Source organism: Pteropus alecto, unplaced genomic scaffold, assembly GCF_000325575.1.
Source record: "Pteropus alecto unplaced genomic scaffold, ASM32557v1 scaffold67, whole genome shotgun sequence".
In the NCBI taxonomy this organism is placed as follows: domain Eukaryota; kingdom Metazoa; phylum Chordata; class Mammalia; order Chiroptera; family Pteropodidae; genus Pteropus; species Pteropus alecto.
In genome coordinates this window covers 147158-160607 of record NW_006441061.1, presented here as the reverse complement: position 1 = coordinate 160607, position 13450 = coordinate 147158, and the positions used below count along the sequence as shown (strand labels likewise).

The following is a 13450-nucleotide window of genomic DNA, read 5'->3' as shown; positions in this document are numbered from 1 at the left end:
TCTATTCTTTGGTTATCAAGTCCCCATAATTAATTTCTAAAAATTCAGATCTATCCCACCCCTTCCCCCCAACCTCTAATTGCTCCTAAGTGAAAACAGAGAAAAAATCCAAACTCCTTATAGCATCGGTTCTTCAAAATCTGGAGCCAATCTATCATTCTATTCTTCTCTCTATAAACTATACCAAAGCACTCATTAAATATGAGTGCATTTTTATGCTTTCAAGCCTTTGCTCATACTGTCTGCTAAGCTAGGAACATGTCTTCCGTTTCCCCAGTTGGTCTTCCTCCCCTTCTAGCAATCTAATACAATCAAATACGCCACCTCCCTACTTCCCTCTGCAATATTCCTTACTTCTCTCTAGGGTTCCTAAGGCTTTCTGTTTGCTTTTAAATCTTATCACAGAATGATAGCATTTATCACATAGTAAAATGTTGTACTCCACTGTATTAGTTGATCATTCATTCTAGAAACAATGCTAAGTATAAACCACCATGGTCAATGCTAGGAATACAGTGAGCATGCACAGTCCCTTGAACTACCTGTGGAGAAGGATCTTAGATCGGTGGAATAAAATTCTTTCATTCAGTGTTTAACTGTCAGGGTCTAAGTAATGTGAGAAGTGACCAATATGTTGCATTACAAGCATGTAACTGGGGATGTGCATATGAAGGATGACTGGAATGAAGACTCGGAAAGAACCACCTCTGAGTGTGCCTGACTGACTCTTCATCAAGTTCCCAACTGTCACAGCCAAAATCAGTTAAATAAGTCACAAAACATACCTTGGATTCCCTTTGGACCAAAATATTCTTATCATTTCCCTCCCAATTCCCATCATTTTTGCTGCTTAACCAGTGAGCAAATGAGTAAAGCTTCAGGGAATCTTAAGGGGGATACTTAAATCACCCTGCTAAATCTAAAGAGACAGTAATACTTATTAGTTCCTGAGTTGAGTTCTGATTTCATGCCCAAAATGCTACTAAAGAAGCTTTACATGCACTAATACTAACCTCTACACTAACCTTGCCAGATAGGTATTACTTCATGACACAAACTAAGGCTAGACTAGTTCAATAACTTGCTTAAGATCACAGAGAAAACTGTGGAACTCCATCAAAACGCAGGTATCTAGGTGTCTCTGATCTTTTCTGAAATGCATCTCTCCTCCTTGGTGTTCCCATCTCCATTCTCTCCCCATTCCAATTCATCCTCAATGCTGCTCCCAATTGTATCCTAAAACAAAGACTTGATAAGACTACTTTCTGTTCAGAAAAAAGAACAAAACAGGACGTAGCAAAAGAATCAAATTTCAAAGATGCTGTAGCAGGCCAATTCCTGTGGGTTTGCGGCCCTTTAAAATTAACCGAGTAGGGTACGAGGAAGAGTATTTTTAAAAATCGCACTATATTAATCTTTCTTTTTTTTCCTGGCTCTGAAGTTTCTTTTCCTACGTTGGTTGTCACATGAATTCCTCACAGCCTACCCTGGGAAGGGTGGGACAAATCTAACAAAACTCAATGGAAAATCAGCCCTTCTTTATAAAAATAAATTCCTTTCCACCACCACTAATTGCTAAACAATAGATGTGTCTTTGTTTAAGTCTGACTCTGAATTTGGGGGCTGTTTCTTTGAATTATTTTAGTGAACTAAGAGAACCATATTAATTTAAACCTTCTGAATAATTTCGGCTTAGCTTTAAAAAGCAAAAACAAAAGAAAACAAAACTTACTCATCTTGGGCCTACAGCACATAAAGGTAAGAAAAACCCAGCTTATCTAAAAGGCACTGTTAGGCAAATTTTAACCTACAATGCCTATGATAACTTACTTCTGTAAACTAGAAGTGACTCCCTTAGTTCAATTCCAGGTGAACTAAAAAAAAGATACCTTAATTATAGAAACATAGGAATTTGTAAGACAAAATATTTTTAATTTTTAAAAAGATTTTAAAAGTTTTCATCTTCTCAAATTGTGGTTAAATATACATAACATAAACTATGTTAGCCATTTTTAAATGGCCAGTTTGTGGCAATAAGTACACTGTTGTGCAACCAACCATTCCTACCATCCATCCATCTCTATTAACTTTTTCATCTTCTCCATCTGAAACTCTGTACCCATTAAAGAATAACTCCCAGTCCCCAAGGCAACCAACATTCTACTTTGTCTCTGAATTTGACTACTCCAGGTATCTCATATAAATAGTGAAATCATACCAATATTTGTCCTTTTGTGGCTGGCTTATTTCACTTAGCATAATGTCTTCGAAGTTCTTCTATGTTGTAGCGTGTGTCAGAATTTCCTCCCTTTTTAAGACTGAATAACATTCCATTGTATATATATACCACATTTTGTTTATCCATTCATTGGTCAAGAAAAATTTTTAAAGACTGACTGCAACTTAATAGGATCTTTAGGATAAAATTCACAAAAAATCAATAAAGTACCTAAAGAAGACAGGCAATATTTTCAGTTATTTCTCGCTTTCTCATGAGTAATCAAGCTTCATTAACAGTCTGGTGCCATATAAAAATAACCAACCGGGAGTTGAACTTCTCGGTCTTTTTTGATATGACTTGGACAATGTTGTAGCTTGATTTCTCATATGTAAAATGAAGCGACTGAATCCTTTCTATTCTTTTGTGAATGAGAGTGTTCAGGAAAGGGGATGGGGGGAGGGGCGTTGATGTCAGGTGCTTTCCAGTCTTAAACCATGATAGAAGCATAACTCGTTCCGTTTTTACAAATGAAGAAACTGAGTCTGAGAGTCATTAAGTAGCTTACCTTCAGTCATACACTCAGTAAGGGCATACTTGGGATATCTATATGATATCAAAGTTCACACTCCCTCCTCCATATCTTGATACCACTAATTAAAGGTACAAGATGTAGAAAAGGGGATGAAATGTACATAAAACTCATTTAAATGCTGTTAAGTGTAACACTGTTGACACCTGAAAAAATTAACCATATAAGTGGTTTCCCTGCATTCCTGTGTATATTTCAGGAAAGAGCACATTAATTTTTTCCAGAACTCTAGGTATGCTTCACTTCAACACAGTATCTCTGAAACTAAATATTTAAATTATTTGGATGACATTTCCCCAATAGAAACCTATCTGCGGGAACACAGAGAAAGTTAGCTTAATATTAATGTACTACTCATTCACAAGGACAGATTATATTTCTGACCTCAATAGCATGAATTATTTTTAAAAAGTAACCTTGTCTTTACTTTTTCTGGAACAGATTTCTAAAGCATAATATAATTTACATTAGTGTTCATAAATATAAAAATATGAACATATTTGAGCAATGCAGGATCATCTAAAAACTCTTTTCTGGAAATTAGTCATATGTTCCTTCTCATCCATAGTGAAGAAAATGAATCTATTCCATTTAGATTATCAACCGGTCTACACTTAGATCTGAAACATTCATATCATTCATTTATCCTTAAACTATGTGAATTTAACGCCAAGCAAACAAATCATTGGATAGATGACCAAAATAAATGCAGTAAATATGGTTTTGCCTTTCTATGACCTGTTTGATTTTCAGGGAAATGTGTATAGGCACACCACAAAATATTTAGCAGAAGACACATGTTTTCCGTCCTTTTTAATATAAGAAGGCCTTGGTCCATAGTTACACAAGGATGGTAGGACAATTGATTAAGTGTGGGCAATGAATAAACATTTTCTGAGAACCTTCATTCACAGCACTGGAATAGGCACTGTGTAAGATTTCTAAAAATTCGCAAATATTTAATTAAGTTCCACTGGTGTTTTTAAACCTATCTGAAAAGATCTTTTCTCACAAACAAAAGCAAAAATATAAAAAATATTTCCTGTTAGGAAAGGATTTCAGATAGAAATCAGATTTTTCTTCAGTTCACAGAGAATTGAACAGATAAGTAAATACATAACCATTTCTCTTCTGCAGCTATATCAGAGGTCTATTCACAGAAAATCGTGTGTCACAGCAAAAGGGATTTACATGACATGTTCCTAGTCTCACACTGCCAGAATCCGTTTATCAGCATACTTCAAGGGCATATGGGAGTTTATTACCTCTACAGTAAAAACATTAAAATGATTAACTCATAGCTCTTCCCTACAGTAGTATTACACAAATGCCTAACATTTAATCCAATTTAGCCTTGAAGGCTATCTCTTAATACCTTTGATAATATTTAAAATATGTTCCCAAAGAAAGATTCTAAATATCAATTCCTTTTCCTAATACAAAGGCCATCCTCAGAAAAAGGAAAACAAGATTATAACCATAGGTTGATGATTATAATTACCAAAACGAATAAATAATGGAAACTAGGAAAAAGGAATTTTAAAAATAGTCAAATTGTTATTAAGCTACTAACTTGCTAATGTACCTTAAGAAACGCCAGTTTTTAGTATGGAGAACAATTTATTGCCACAAAGATTAATAGATCCCAAGGAGTAATGATTTATAATATAAAAGCTTTTGCAACCATAACCATGCATTAACTCTTAGAGAGGTACAAACCTCCAAATTTGGCAGCATAACCATACAATTAAAAAGAGATGCTTCACATGTTTTATAGCCAACGTAATATAAACTATTTAATGTCATGCATGAACTTAAAAACAAGTTTTATTTTTTACTATTTATGATCCATAGAAAAAGGGATGTTGGGGTTGCGGGGGGAAGTTAGGCCTTACAGAACTCTACTAGGACAGAAGGAACAATTTTCAAAAAATTCTCACTGATGATTACCTCAGAGTATTATGGCTGCTCTGGAAAGAGAAAAACTTCCAGGCTATATTCTATAAAGTGTTCATGACTTGCAAACTGCCATATTTGGTCATACAGTCTTTGCACACGAAGAGAAACAAGGCTGTTAAAAGTCAACAAGAGTGGTTACAATATAAGTTTAAATGTCTATCTAGTATTGTTTGACTTACAAGTTTTCTAAAGAATAATGATCTCAGGATCATCAGAAAACGGGGGTGGGGTGGGGGGGTGGAAAGGGCAGAACAAGGTAACCAGATTATTGCAAAAAAAAAAAGAGAAACATTTGTTAAATTGATATAGTGTTTTTTCATGTGTACCAGTGGACATCCAGTCCCTAGCCTTGGATTTTCTTTTTTCAGGATCTAACTACGGAAAACCAAAAAACGAGACAGAGACAACACACCCAAATGTCATGCCCAACCCTGCTTTATGTATGTTGGTTAAATTGGCACTTCTTTAATATCTTTCTCCAAGAAATATTATTTGAGAGTGTTATATTCATTTATACCACATAGCTGAGAAAGCTAACGATATCCAATTATATTGAAAACTACAAAGATAACACTACGGGCAGCCCATGTCAAAATACTGCCAAGCCAGTGTCTAGAGACAACCAACATTAGCACCGATTTAAACAAATTAGTTTCTGAAGCCTATACTCAAAGGCCACTTGTTAAAACAATTACTGTGAAATGATGAAACCTTCAAAGTTGGCTTCATTTTAGCTGAAAACACGCTCAATAAAAGACAATGACTTCTTTTAAAGAATCTGGGCTGTAAAGTTAAGCTGAAAATATACGCAATAAAAGACGACTTCTTTAAAGAATTCAAGCTGTAAAGCTGAGATATATTTGTGGAAAAATCATGTCCCCTGTGTAGATAATGTGCATAATGCACTTATTTCAATATGTGGTAGAAAAGATAGGAAGCAGGTGTCTTCACCTTTACAGCCCCACTAAATTACCATTCAATCCAGATTAAGCACCTGTAAACTGCTAACAAAACACTATGCCAAAAATTCCAAAATGCGTGTAGTTGATAGGTTATCTATTCAAATATAAACCTTAAAACCAGTGAGTTAACTGTAAACTGAGTTATAAAACTAAAACAAAAAAGTTCACCAAACATAGCAACAGTTCAATTTTAATTATGAATTTGAGTTAATAATTTGTATTTAAGATACACGTGAATTTTAAATGTTACCAATAAATACAATTCATACTCAAATTTTATTAATGTAAACTGAGGTCTACAAAGAAATATAAAGAACTCTTCCCTATTCATTTACAGTTTTAGTAAACCCTATTAAAAAACTTTCAATATAGAAACACACTTGAATTATTCAGGCCAATAGGTTCTTTATTTAAAAAAAAAAAAAGTTGAATGTGCACTTTCTTGGCACCTAAGCTTTTTCCAACTACTTTTCAAACATCAGTTTAACGTGACACTGTTAAGTTCAACCTCCATTGTTTTTTACTTCCTAAATAAACAAAGCAGCTGGAAACACACACACAAGCACACGCTCAAGACTTACTACTCCAGTTACACATATGTGAATACAGGTGTTTATTGGAGTGAAAACATCAAATGAATTGTGAAACTATGTCCCTGACAGGTATTTTTTTTTTTTCCATTGATAAAAATGACAAAAGGTAAAAGACCTCGCATTCAACTTGGGACAGGATTTTAAACTAACAGAGAACTAAGATTGTGGGCACCAGTAGCACGATCACTTAACACTGTCTCCTAGGACATTTGCTTCTAAGAAGGATTAAAGGAATCCCCGAGGAACCCTAGTATCGAAACGCCTGTAAAAGCAGGTTGCAGATGGTAGTAGGTTCAATGTTACGGACCAAAGTACCACCAGGCAATGGACAGCGAACTCTTCGATGTCGGGTTATCCTCTAGCTCAACACCTAAAACCCTCCCTGAAGGTTGCTGAGAATCAAGACACTGCAAGAAGGTACTGGGAGCAGATACTTAAAGTACGTGGGGAGTGTGGGATGCTGGGGACGCTTTAACTGCAGGCGGCTTAAATGAGACGGTAAGGCCGACACGAGACAGTCGATCTACACTAAAAGAAAGCAAGTCTTCCAAACTGGGCGCAGCCCAGGAAGGCAGCCCAAGGCCGAAGCCAGCCTAAATTACATACAGGCCCGGCGGGCAATGGGGAGAAACTGAGGCGCAGGGAGCGGCCAGACTCCCAAATAGGACCTGGCCCAAAACATGAAAGTCAAAAGACAAACCGGCTTTGCAGAGGGGCCAGCGGGACGGCCGCAAGCGCAGGTCTCGGAAGACAGACACCCACCTAGACAGGGGGAACCGGTTTGGGCAGGGGCTCCGGGAGCGTTCCCACCTGCGCATGCGCCCTCTCCCCTCGGCCCGTGGCTCCCCCTCCCCCCAATCACAGCTCCCCTCAGAACCCGGCTCCTCCAGGGAGCTGAGCGCAGTCGCGCCGGCCCAGCCCCGCGGGATGAGCATGCAGCTGGGCTGCCCGCAGGGCCGTCGGAGGATCCCCCCGAGCTTGGTGGAAGGGAGGTGGGAGGAGGAGGGGAAGCGCGGCCCTACCCGACCCACCGTCTCCTCCTCCGCCGCCCGCCGTGCGCCGTCCCCGAGGCTCCGCCGCCTGGGCCTCCCCCGCACCCCTGCCCCCGTCCTCCCCGCCCCCTACTCCTGTGAGAGCGGCTCCTTCCGCCCTCCGCCTGCCTCGCGCGCGTCTCATAGGCAGGCGGCTAAGCCGCGCCGCCCCATTGGGCCAACAACAGGCGGCGAGCGCGTACTTCCTCCCCTCGAAGCCCCATCTGGGCTTTCAGCCTGCCTCGGGTGTCCGCGCGTGCGCGGAATCTGCGCTGGCGGCGGTACGAGGCGTCGAGCTGGTCCGTCAGTCGATGCGCTTGGACAGGCAGTGGCGATGTGATGCATCAGGGGCTGAAAGCAGGACTGAGGGGAGCGAGGTGGGTAGCACCTGCTGAGCCTAAGAGGGGGGTACTGGCGCTTGAGCAAGGAATCTTCTGCTAACCTCAAAAGCAGCACTTAACAGTGTTACTCAGCTCACCTGGCTTTTTTTTTTTTTTTTTTTTTTTTTTTTTTTTTTGAGGGTGCACAGTGTGCCAGGGACTGTGACGGGTCCCCGGTATCTCATTTGGCTTTACCACAAGCATGTGAGAATATGATTTTTCTTGTTTTATAAAGGAGTCCTGCCTAAGTTACGGAATTCAGTCTGGAAATAAAACTGACCGCCAAGTCCAAGAGCCACTGGCTGCAAAACAGCTGCCTTGACATTTTTTGAGAGACACAGAATAGGACCAAAATGAACAAGATTGTTTCAGAGTGTTACTCGAAAATGCAGCTAGGATTTTATTTAAAAAATCATTCAAAAGTGATATACAGAGCAACAGCAATGTAATGAAGTTTAAAGTCCCTGTCCTGAACGAATTTACAAAGTAATTGGAAATAAAAACTGATTATTAAAGGTGCTACTGCAGTCTTGATAATTTATAAAATAATCCTAAAGCCTCTTCCTTACTCTTCCTTCTTTATTCAAATAGCATATGCTCTTTTCCTGGTGAATGAGTCATTCACGAGGTTTTCCTGTGGATATTGCACCCAAATGAACCAGAGGAAAAGCAAAAAAGCTGTACTCTGTTGCAGTCCTCTTTGTGATTTGTATATTACAATGGACTACCTAAACTCCCACAGGAAAATAGCTTTGTTCCTTTTCTCATTATACACTCATGTAATACATACCCATTTGAAAGTATTCAGTAGATGTATTAGGAAGAAAGTAAAATGCCCTAAGTTCCTGACAACATGAGCAAACCACTTTTAATATTTTGGTGACCACACATTCATGTATTTTTTGATTCACATGTACACCCCCAATACATATGGAATTCTTAACAAATTTTAAAACAAAGTTTTATAACAAACAGCACACTGTGGTATGCCATGGAGAAACAGAAAATACAAACAAGCTAAAATAAAAAATATTAACATCACGTTCCCACTGCCTGTTAATACCTTAAGCATATCCTTTGTGTGTCGACACAGTTTTTCAAAATGAGATCACGTAGTAATCTACGTTATTCAACGAACATCTGTTATTATTTCAGTAATTTTCCCTCATCTAATTTCTAGATGCTCTTCAAATTTTCCACCAGCCGAACAATATTTTTATAGCTATCTTTCCCAAATTAGTAATATTTCTGAAAATTTTCCTCTCTTTAATATCTAACTATAATCAAATTTTCCATTGACTGCAATATATTTTTTAACAGCTAGTTTTCCCAAGTTAGTATCAATGTCAATACCAGTATTTTTTAATCTAGCACTTAAAAAAAATTAAAAGACATTGGCTTATTTAAGAAATGAGGCCACTTTAAGCACAAATTTTCCCACCTTCTGGATTTGAATGTTTGCTTCCTCAAAAGATCACTGAGTTTTTTTCTCTAGACCTTGTATTTCTAAGAAACTGGAAGTTAAGACTTCAAGGTTCAATGGATTAAAGTCAAACATTTCAGGCTAGAACACATCAAAGGTGTTATGTTATACTTCATGTTTCATTACATTAGATATAATACCAATAGTGATGTAATGCTGACTACTGGGTTAGTGATGACATACATACAGTTTTTATCTAGGAGTCTATTTTTCAAATAGACTTTATATAGTCTATTTCAATGCCCACCAATGCCATATATCCTAATATCTCAGCCAATCACACAAAACTAATTTTGGTTTACAACTATGCTTAACTTTTTATAGCATGTAGCTTTGTACCTTAGAACATCTGGTTAGGGTGTGTGAGTGGAATATGGAACTGGTCCGAGATAAAGTAATGTGGTTAGCTGGAGCCAGAATGAGAAGGGCTCTGAATGCTAAAATAAGGAAACTGAAGTTCAATCTATAGGCACATGGGTGCCCTTAGAGGTTTTTAAGGACTGTGCCAATATCAGATTTGAGTTTTTCAAAAGATCATCCTGGTAGGAGAACAGAAGGTAAAATAGGGGATACGTATAACAGCTTGGAGGTTGCCTAAAATCAGAAAGGCTCAAATTAGGGCAAAAGGAAAAACAAAGGAACCAGGTTTTGAAAGATATTTAAAAAATGAAATATCCTCAAGTTCGTTATTTCTTCTGCCTACTCAAATCTGATTTTTTAATTCCTTGTGAAATTTTCATTTGCTTTCATTATGCTTTTCGACTATAGAATTTCATCTTGGTTCTTCTCTGTAATTTCTATTTCTTTAACGATATCGTTTTAAAGTCTGTCTAGTAAGTCTGACATCTGAGCTTTCTCAGAAATAGTTTCTGTTGATTTGTTTCTTTGAATAGGCCACACTTCTCTGTTTCTTTGTATGCCTTGCAATTCTTTTTGAAAAATGAACACTTGAAATTTATAATGTGGTAACTCTGGAAATCACGTTCTACCCCTTCCCCAGAGTTTACTGTCTGTCTGTCTGTCTGTCTATTTACTTATTTATTTTTAATTGTTGAAGGGTATCCTGTGCCAGGGATCAGGATCAGCCTTAGGTGAAACCCTGAGGTCTTCTTGGGTCTTTTCTGAGCCTACATCATTCCCTGGTTATGCATGGTAGCTTTCAAATTTCCCCCATACAACTGGTTGCTTTCAAATGTCGTAATCCTTACACATCAGATTCCCAAATGGAATAAAAGAGAGAGAGAGAAAAAAAAAAAACCAGCCACACAAACAAAACAAGTAATGTTTCTTTAAATCCCCTGGAAGTCAGTACAGCTTACAAGGGTTGAAACAGTAACAGCCAGCCTCTGCGACTGTACCTCAGAACTCAAAAGCATCAGTTATCAGAACACAGAACTAAGGTATTTGGAGAACAAGGTTCTTATTTCCCACCCTGGCCCCAGCAAGCCATACCAGAAATTAAACGTGGCTGTCTGCCATAGGTTCCAGGAATAGGAGATGGGTAGCTACTATCACTTAAGGCTGACATTGATTGGAATTAACCTCAATTTACCAACCAAGCTTTCCCCTGGAAGATCCAAATTTTCAAATAGACTCCAGAGTTCCAAAATAGTTACTTCAGTTTCTGCCAGTACAATTGTTGTCTAGGTAGAGAGATGGATTCCTTGTGCTTCCTACTCCATCTGAGAAACAAACAAAAAATAAATAAATAAAAGAATGAAAAAACATGAACAGAGCCTAAGGGATCTGTAGGACATTATCAAGAGAAACAACATACCCGTGAAAAAGTCCCAGGAGAAGAAGAAAGGGAAGGAAGAATAATTATCAAACTGTAGAAAGCCAAAAAAAGAATATTGAAAGCAGCAAGAGAGAAGTGACTAATCACATTTAAGGGATCCTCCATTATCAGCCAATTTCTTATTTTAAACGTTGGAGGCCAGAAGGCAGTGGTTTGATAATATTCAAAGTGCTAAAAGGAAAAAACTGTTGACAGAGAATTCTATATCCAGCAAAAAAGTCCTTCAAAAACAAGAAATTAACATACTCCCTAATTATTAAAAAAAAAAAAGCCAAGGGAGTTTGTTACTACTGACCCTGCCGTTCAAGAAATGCTAAGGGGAAGCCTTCAAATTGACATGAAAAAACACTCGACAGTAACTAGAAGCTATAAAGAAATAAAGGTCTCCAGTCAAGATTAATACATACACAATAATAAAAGCAAATATTACTGTAATTATAGTTTTAAGTCAGTTTTGTATTTCCTCCATGATTTAAAAGATAAATTCATAAAAATACATTATTGGGTATACAATGTTTAAAGATGTAATCGAACATCAATAACAGGAAGAGGGACAGAGCTGTACAGGAGTTTTTTGAATGGTATTGAAGTTGGTATCAGTTCAATTAGATTGTTATAACTATTGGCCGTTAAATGTAATTCTCATGGCAACCACAAAGAAAATATCTATAGAAAATACGAAAGAGGAAATGAGGTGAATCGAAACATTTCACTTCAAATATCAAATAAACACAGAAAAAGGCAGTAATAGAAATGAAAGCACAAAATATATAAGGCCCACAGAAAACAAATAGCAAAATGGCAGAAATAAGTCCTTCTTAATCAGTAATTACTTTAAATGTAAACGGCTAAAACTCTCCAATCAAAAGACAGAGATGGGCGGAATAGTTTTTTTTTTTTTTTAATGATCCAACTATATGCAGTCTAGAAGAGATGTACTCTAGATCCAAAGATGTTAATAGGTTAAAAGTGAAAGGGTAAAATAAAGATATTCCGTGCAAATAGTAACCAAAAGAGAGCAAGAGTGGTTATACTAAGATCATGCAAAATGGATTTTAAATGAAAAAAAAAAAAAAGGTTATAAGAGACAAAGGAAAACATTACATATTAATAAAAGGTTCAACAGAGCAAGATTATATATGAAAGTTATCAACATTTACACATCCAGTAACAGACTCTCAAAATATATGAAGTAAAAGTTGACAGAATTAAAGGGAGGAATAAAGAGTTCTACAATAGTTGATACTTCAATACCTCATTTTCAATAATAAATAGAACAACCAGATAGAAGATAAGTAATGAAGTAGAGGACTAGAACATCACAATAAACCAATTAGACTTAAGAGATATATAAAGAACATTCTACCCAAAACAACACAATACACATTCTTTGCCAGTTCACATTACATTTTCCAGAACGGGCCAAATATTAGGCCACAAAGCAAGTCTCAATAGATTTAAATAGATAAGTATCATACAAAGTATCTTCTCCCACCAAAATGGGATGATGTTAAAAATCAATAACAAAAGGAAAACTCACAAATGTGTGGAAATTAAACACACTCTTAAACAACAAATGGGTCAAAGAAATACAAAGTTAGAATATACTTAGAAAAATGACAACACAACATAACAAAATTACATGATGCAAGGCACACAGTGTGATCAGAGGGAAAATTATAGTTGTAAATGGTGACATTAAAAAAAAAAACGAACAATCTCAAAATGATACCCTAACTTTATACCTTAAGAAACGAGAAAAAGAAGGGCAAACTAAACCCAAAGCTAGCAAAAGGAAATAATACACATTAGAATGTTGATAAACAAAATAGAGAATAAAAAAATAAATAAATAAATAAATAAATGGAACCAAAGTTGTTTCTTTGAAAAGATCAACAATATCACAAACTTTTAGCTACATTGACAAAGAAAAATGAGAAAACATGCAAATAAATAAAATCGGAAATAAAAACGAGGACATTATACTTGACATTTCAGAGATAAAAAGATTATAGAAGAATACTGTGAACATTGTATGCCAACAAATTAAATAACCTGGAAAATACTAGACAATTCCTTGAAACCATGAATTACCTAAAATGACTGAAAAAGAAATAGAAAATCTCAATACATCTGTCATTAGTAAAGATTTTGATTAAGTAATCAAAAACCTCCAAAGAAAAGTCTTGCACCAGATGGTTTCACCAATGGATTATATCAAACATTTAATGGAGAATTAACACCAACTCTCGAACTGTTCTAAAAAAATTTGAAGAAGAGGGAATGATTCCTAACTCACACTGTAAGACCTAATACCAAAGCCAGATATACATCTCAAGTAAAGAAAATTACAGGTCAATATCTCTTATAAATGTAAATGTAAAAATCCTCAACAAGATGTAAGCAAATCAAATCCACAGCATATTAAAGGATT

General features: G+C 36.7%; 1 protein-coding gene across 6 annotated transcripts in view; it reads right to left on the bottom strand.

Moving 5' to 3' along the window:
• RABGAP1 (RAB GTPase activating protein 1) overlaps positions 1-13450 on the bottom strand; it is a 134514-nt gene that overhangs the window by 119124 nt on the left and 1940 nt on the right. For 2 of the 6 annotated variants that reach the window (XM_015594180.2, XM_015594181.2), the window contains exon 2: positions 10775-10900. The gene's annotated coding sequence lies outside the window, so the exon portion shown is untranslated. Of the gene's footprint in view, positions 1-7346; positions 7432-10770; positions 10901-13450 lie in introns of those variants that run through there. The other 4 variants (XM_015594182.2, XM_025051148.1, XM_006917944.3 and 1 more) reach the window with 4 other exon arrangements.